Source organism: Propithecus coquereli, unplaced genomic scaffold (genome assembly GCF_000956105.1).
Source record: "Propithecus coquereli isolate 6110/MARCELLA unplaced genomic scaffold, Pcoq_1.0 Scaffold119, whole genome shotgun sequence".
Lineage (NCBI taxonomy): Eukaryota > Metazoa > Chordata > Mammalia > Primates > Indriidae > Propithecus > Propithecus coquereli.
Window position 1 is genome coordinate 4,497,657 of NW_012135969.1, and position 7,326 is coordinate 4,504,982.

The following is a 7,326-nucleotide window of genomic DNA, read 5'->3' on the forward strand; positions in this document are numbered from 1 at the left end:
AAGGATAAGCCCCTGAATTGTCGATGGGCACACCCCACACACTGACCCAGCATCTGAACTTGCTTAACAGGGAGCCGGGGCTAAACTGCTTCACCCTGCCTGAGAACCAGGGAGCACTGCATTTCTCCACAGGGTGGAGGAGAAGAAGCAGAATAATCCAAGCCTGGGACACCTCCCTCCTGTCTAGGTGTACTCATTCTCCTGTTTCAAAAGACGGCAAGGACATGAAGTCAACTTCTACTACCTTCTGCTGGTGTCTTATGTATTCTTAGTTTAACCTGATTCCCCTCCTGTCTTTTGGCTTCACGTTAGGGGTACTTGGTCAAAACCTGCTCTGATGTACATAAAGATTTCAGATTCAAAATCAATGTCTTAAAACAAGTATTTTGGGGGGGAGGGGATATGAAGCAGGATATAATTGCCAAACCCAAGTTGGAGGTTGGTGACTCTTGAAATGATTTTCCTTCTTCAGGCCTAGGTCTGAAAATTTAGTACAGTAATATCATGAATTCTCAGAAGAAACCCTTTCAGGGAGCCAGTGAATCATACAGTATCCACAATTGAGTCACTTAAAGCAGATGTCAATATAGGAAACATTCATAAACCTTAGGCAATCTCATTTTCTTTTTTTTCCCTGTCTTTCCCCCCGCTACATTTGTTTCTATCCTTGAGTTTTTTAGAGGGGGGCAGGAAGAACTTAGCATCTCAGAAGCTAGGTTGGGAAACATGCTCAGCTATAGGAGCTGAACTTTAAATTTTGACTTTAAACATGTACATCAGGAGCAGTTGGGGAGGGTCTTTTTTAAAAAAGAAAATTTTCAAATTTGATTTTCTGTGCATATGGCCGTTCTGTAAATACTTTGGGGTTTTTCATTTTTTTGAAAGTAGACAAAATCTGTTGTGGGATTTTTTTCCCTGAAACATTAAAAAACCTGTTTATTTACATGCAAATAAACTTCTTTGATAAAAAGTAATATGCCTATGTGTAATAAATTTTTAATCTTTGAATAATCTTCATTTGTTCAGCATTTCAAAAATCCAGTTAAAAAAGAAATCGGTCAAAAAGTAAATGTCTTCCCTGAGAACTACTTGAAATGGGTCCACTGGAATGGATAATTGATAGACCTGTGAAACAGTTTATTCATTATGTTTGATTTACCTGTGTTTGCCAGTTTTTCTAAACTCACCAAACTCATCAGTAGCTTTTGCTGGGAAAAAACAGCTCTTAGATGATACCAAACTAAAAAGGCTTATTCCACTGAGGTAAAACAAAATCATTAATAGTATCAGGGATAAAAGGAGAATATAACATCTAGACCTGGGTTTGTGGGCCTGAGAATGAGTTTTCTAAAACTAGTTTCCTTACTTATGAAGCCCCTCTAGAGTAAAAATGAAAAAGTTATAAAGTTCTTAGTTTGATAACAAACCTTCCCGCTAAAATATGCCTGTTTTTAAAGATCCGCAGTGCTTGTTTGCCCTTAAATTCATTTCTTAGATTCATAACAAGCCAGTCACTTAAAACTACTAATTAAAAGGGGTGTGAAGACAAACTCATAACTGCTTTGGAAGCATACAATTAGTACGTCTGCTTCAGTCAGGTTCGCTGGAATTTATGATACAGTTTATATTTCATGTTTGGGACGTGATTGTGTAGTTTGTCGCCCTTACAAGGGGCAACTCTCCTCTGGATTATTCTTTAATTCATAGAAATTCGATCATAATAGTATGATGACACACCAGCTTCTATACAAGGAGCCGGAGAGTCAGATGAAAGTCATAGTTTCACTGGGCAAACGCCCCCGCCTACTCGCTCACACACGCTTGTTTCTCCCGCCAAAGTGGCGTCAGGATCAGGTTCTCACCAACCAGCGCCCTGATTGGAGGGCGGGCGGGCACTACAGCCCATTGGGCGCCCGAGGCGGTCGAGCAGCGGAGGAGCGGGGGAAGCCAAAGGCCCTTCTTCTTCGCCCGCCCCCACCCCCACCAACCCGCGCCCCTCCCCAGCGACAGGAATGGATACCCGGCTCCACCACTGCACCCCCTGACCCCCAAGGCCCGAGGTGCGGCCTCGCTGCGATCCCCAGACCAGAGCGGAGCGCTCGGCCTGCCCCTCAACGCAATTAGTCCCTGCCCTCCCAAGCCATGCACGGGGAGACACACGTCCCGAAGCTGCCCCCCAGGCCTCCCTGCAGCACCCCGTAATGCAATCTACCGGGACGTGGGAAGCGGCGGCGGCAACAGCAGAGGCGACGGCGGCAGCGGCAGCTCTGCCCTAATCTAGAGACATCCAGAAAGAGGAAAATGGCTCCGAGCAGGGACCGCCTGCTGCACTTTGGGTTCAAGACGACAGTGAGTGATAGGGGAAGGGAATAGGGTGGTCGGGAAGGATGTGTGTGCCAGCACAAGCTCCTGGGGAAGAAGCGACAAGACTGAGGGTTGGGGGGTCTAGGCAGAGAGCTCAAATTCTGTGTGCGTGTCTGTTTGCCCGCGGAGAGGAAGAAGGAGAGGGGGACACTGGGCAGAAGAAGGGGTTCCCGTGCAGTGTGCGGTCCTGCTTTCCTTTCCCTCACCCGTCCACGAACACCAGCACACTCGCACCCGCCCCACAGCCGCCCCCTTTTTCACAAACACACACAGACATATAGGCACTTCCCTGCCTCTCCTTCTCCCGGCGGGCTCGCCTGCCTCGGAGGCGGGAGGGGGCTCGTGCCGCCGCCGCCGCCGCGCTCCGGCTGCTCCCGGTCGCACGGTCAGGGGCTGCGCCCGAGGTGGGGGAGAGGTGGTCTGGCGGCGCCGCCGCGCGCTCCTCCTCCTCCCCTCCCCCTTTCTTCCCCTCCCCCTCTCCCTCTCCTCCCTCTCTTCCCCCTTCCCTTCCCCCTCCCGTGGCGTTCCGAGGCCCGGGCGGCTCTGCCCAATGAGAAGCGCCGTTGCTGGCAAGTGGGGAGTGTTTTTGTTTTGGGTTGAAGTTGAGGCTCGGGAGAGAGCCGAGCTAGCGACGAGCAGTCGTCGCGGCCGCCGGCGCCGCGGGAGGTGGTGGAGGCCTCGGTGGAGCTGAGAGGTCTCTCCTCCGTGTCCGACTGCCCCGGCCTTGCCCCTCCTCCGCCTCCTCCCAGTCCCGGAACTCCCGGGCCTGCCTAGGTCCCCCTGTCTTTGCACTCCGCACGCCGCAGCGCCCGGCCCGGGCCGCACCCGCCGGCCCAATGAGGAGGGACGTGAACGGAGTGACCAAGAGCAGGTTTGAGGTGTGAGCTTGGGGGGCTCGGGCGGCGTGAGGAAGGCCAGTCTTGCTCTCTTACCCCGAAACGTTCGCTCCGCACGGAGCCTCCTCCCTTGCAGGCGCCGCCACCCACCCACCGGTGGGGTTGCCAGATTTCTCTCCCCTTTCTCGAGAACCGAAAGCCCCGTGTTGCCTGGCTTCCCTAGTCCTCCCGAGTGTTCGCCTCCTGCCTCTTCCCACCGGCGGGCCCCGGCGAAGGATTAGCTCTGGCGCCCTAATTCCCCCCTCCCCCCAGGATCACTCAGCTTTCCATTCTTTACACAACCCTTGGCTTGCCTCCTTCCACCCGGCAGTAAAAGCATCACGGCTCCCTTCGACCAAAGCTTGTTTCTTTCTGCCACCTTCGTGAAGCGTTTGTTGTCTGTAGAGGGGGAAATAATGGACTGGGGGGCCATTTCTCCGGGTTTGAGACATTGATTAAACTAGGGAAGTGAGGGTGGCACGCTAGGATGATAGAGGCCACCACGGGTTTTCGGTGCTGTTTGGTTTGGGTATTGTTCTGATACTTCCTCTTCTTTCCCGTTTAGTCTGTACTTTTGTAGCTCATTGTTTCTGGGAACCTTTAGATGTCTGCATGCTTTGAGATTGGGACGAAAGTCTGAGAGACTTCAGAAAATCCATTCCAGTTAACCTGTCTCTTAGGAACTTTTCCTCCTCTGACGAGGGTGGTTTAGAGTCCTGGAATTGAGGAATGGATGGTGTGAAAGCGCCTGTAGAGAGTTGTCACCTTGTAGGGAAGGGATTCCTTCGGGAAATGGAGTATTGTAACTACCGATGAATTACAATAGTATAATAATACATTGGAAGGTTCGTTGAGGGGGTAAGAGAGAGAAAAACTTATACAGCAAGTAGTGTAACTGTTACCTGGCCTTTTCTGGCAGAGAATCAAGCTGACCTGGGATCACTCACAGCTTAGTGTACATCTCGGTGTTTTTTTTCATTTCCATTTGAAAGATGAAATTGTAAGATGGTGAGACACAAGTGTCAAGAAACTCGCCAACGAGGTGTAGGGGGTGGAAATTTTACCTAAGGGTCTTCGGTTTAGTCTATTCCTTGATTTCTTTTTATGCTTACGGGAAAAAAATATTTGAATTTATCCACAAAGATCAAGATAGGAAGAGTTTGGGGAAAGTTTAAATTCAGAGCTACAGTGTTACTTTGCAGGTGAGGAGTGGAGAAAATCAAAGACTTGGCCTCCTTAGAATCTTCATACTTAATTTAATCATGAAAGAAAGTATTATACTAGGTGTTATTTGGTATTTAATAGGACATTGTGTTGCCCCAATGTAGAGAGCCCCAGTAAGGTTAATTTATGGTGGGTTCATATTCAGTACTATTGTAAAAGTTCAGAATTTCATTAACATTACGGAATAGACACATAGCAGTTAACAGGAATCTTGAGAGGGAGCCCCAAATACTGAAGATTTGAGTGGGGGATAGCCTTTTGATGCTCCAATAATAGCTCTTTATCATTTTGCTATTCATTTTAGGTTGAATAATTGTTGGAAAGAATTCTCGTTGTGTTTTTAAAAATTGCGTAGTTATTTCCTATTTTGATAATTGCCTTCTATTTTAATTTATAATTTATCTGTAGTGATGGCATTTACAAGAAAATTTATTGCTTTATTAAGCATTTCTATTTATCTTGATTGTTATGTAGCTGGCAACTAAAGCTTACTAAATGTGATCTGAGAAGGTAAAATAAGAATAAGGGGGGAACCCTCCTTGTATAATGTTCATAATTAAAAGTGTTTGCCTGTAAACCAAAAGCTATTCTTTTAGTATGATGTGAAGTGTTCCATGCCAGGATACAAATGAGAATGGCTAGAAATGATAAGTGTTAATGAGTTTGACTATCTGAGTATTAAAACCATTTACCTTTTTATTGACCTAATTTATAAGTAGTGAGGCAATTAGTAAACTGTTTGGCCTCTTATGAAATAATAACTTATAGCTGATTTGTTGAAAATATCTTAAATAGTTACTTTCTATCCATAAAAGATATAGGTAAATAAAACAGGATATCTAAAACATTTACATCAAGTGATTTTTTTTTTTTTTTTACTCTTTTTTTTTTTTTGAGACAGAGTCTCTGTCACCCAGGTAGAATGCAGTGGCATCATTGTAGCTCACTGCAACCTCAAGCTCCTGGGCTCAAGTGTTCCTCCTACCTCAGCCTCGCAGGTAGCTGGGACTACAGGCATGTGACACCACACTTGGCTAATGTTTTCTGTCTTTAGTAGAGATGGGGTCTTGCTCTTGCTCAGGCTGGCCTCCCACAGTGCTAGGATTACTGGTGTGAGCCACCGTGCCTGGCCAGATTTCTCTTTCTTGGAGAAGATACCTATCTGAAGCTTATGATCTTACAATCTTTTTGTAGTTCATTCATCATAATCCTTTTATAGGGAATGTTTTGTGTGGTGTGCTTTTGGATGTTGTAACTGGAGGCCATACACTTTAAATTTCACAGTAGGGGATAGAGTCGTAGAAAAAAAAAATTTAAGGTAAAAACCAAGGGATAGTACCTGTTAGGCAGATACGTAGTGTCCTGTAGAACAGCCAAAAGTACATGACTATTGAATAAAGAGTTGGAGAGATCTAGAGATGTAAAAATTCATGTTGTTCTTGCTGTATCATTTTGGCATCGAATCTATACAATAGTAACCCTTACAGGTTAACATAGAGTATGCTGAATTGTATTAGTCACTTAATTGAAATTCGTTATTCAAATATTTTTTTATTCTGTTACTCTGTTACCCTGCTCTGTTTTTAGCATTACTTAGCAAAAAGCCCATAGAATGTGTGGAAAAGAGCTTCCCTGAAGTTCTTCATCCAGTATACTTTATTTTGTATTTGCTATCAAGAGAATGAATCTGTCCCTCATTTTAAGTGCCGTAACTTATAACGGTCAGTGAGATTAGTGTTTAAACATCCAGGCTAGTCCTTAAATCCAAATTTAGACTGTTTTTAGTAAGCTTCTCCACTTTGTCATGCTCTTAGTAGCTCCATTAGGAGGGTGTAATACTGTTGAAGGAAAATTCTTATTTGAGTTTATTAAAAAGCCTGATGTTAAAAAAAAGTCTTAGGGGCAACATTAACTGACATTCAGATAACATTTTACAGTTTAAACAGTGCCTGGAGATGTTAAGGGCATGTAAGTTGAGAAGTGATACACTCCAATTTGGTATTTTGAATCCATGTTCATTAGTGTTTTTCATTATACTTCACTGCCTTACAAATCGGTAATATTACATACAACCTGTAACACTAGGCTGTAATTTTTCTTTGCCTGCTTTCTTCATTTTATCAACTCAATTTATCAAAACTAGCAGAAATCATAAAATGTGGCATGTCAAAAAGAACATACTACATTGGGAATTAAGAGACCTGGATATTAATTAATCTTGATTTTTGCCATCAACTAATTGTAACTTTGGTCATTTCTTTTCACTTGTCTAGCTTGAGGATTTCTCTTTGTAAAACAAAGGTATTGTTAGATCAGTCATTGAAGTAGTTTTTGTTCCAAAATACTTCAAATGTGTGATTTTTTTTTTTAATAAAAGCAGAGGACCATATTTCCTTGGTCATTTCTTCTGAAACAGCCACTCCAATATTTTGTTTTACATTGTAGCCGTAGTCTCACAGTATTGTTACATAGTAATAATTTTCCAGTTGGGTGAGAGTCATTTGTTTCACTCTTTCAAAAGCCCTACAATGGGAAAGAGTACTAGTAAAACTAAGGAATTTGTTTTTAACACTCTACAGATAGGTTTGAAAACAGTTATCTAACATTATAGAAAATCCAAATTACAGGTCTAGGCTTACTAGGCCTGAATAGACAAACTGTCTTTTTCAAATAGTGTTTATTGATGTTTCTTTATTGCGTAATCATTGGTATTTTTGTCTTTTGAAACACAGTGCATTGTATGATGTACTTATAGTATCCACTATTTAAAAATCAATACGTGTATGAAAAACAGATAAACTACTATGTATTGAAAATTACTGTGTTTTCCACTGAGTCATTAAAAATCTATTGCTTGGTAAAA

At 43.8% G+C, this 7,326-nt stretch overlaps 1 protein-coding gene across 1 annotated transcript in view; it reads left to right on the top strand.

Moving 5' to 3' along the window:
* Nucleotides 1–3,213: 3,213 nt before the first annotated feature.
* Nucleotides 3,214–7,326, top strand: part of FBXL20 (F-box and leucine-rich repeat protein 20) — a 100,326-nt gene continuing 96,213 nt past the window's right edge. Inside the window, exon 1 of the mRNA XM_012661124.1 lies at nucleotides 3,214–3,242. The gene's annotated coding sequence lies outside the window, so the exon portion shown is untranslated. The remainder of the gene's footprint in view (nucleotides 3,243–7,326) is intronic.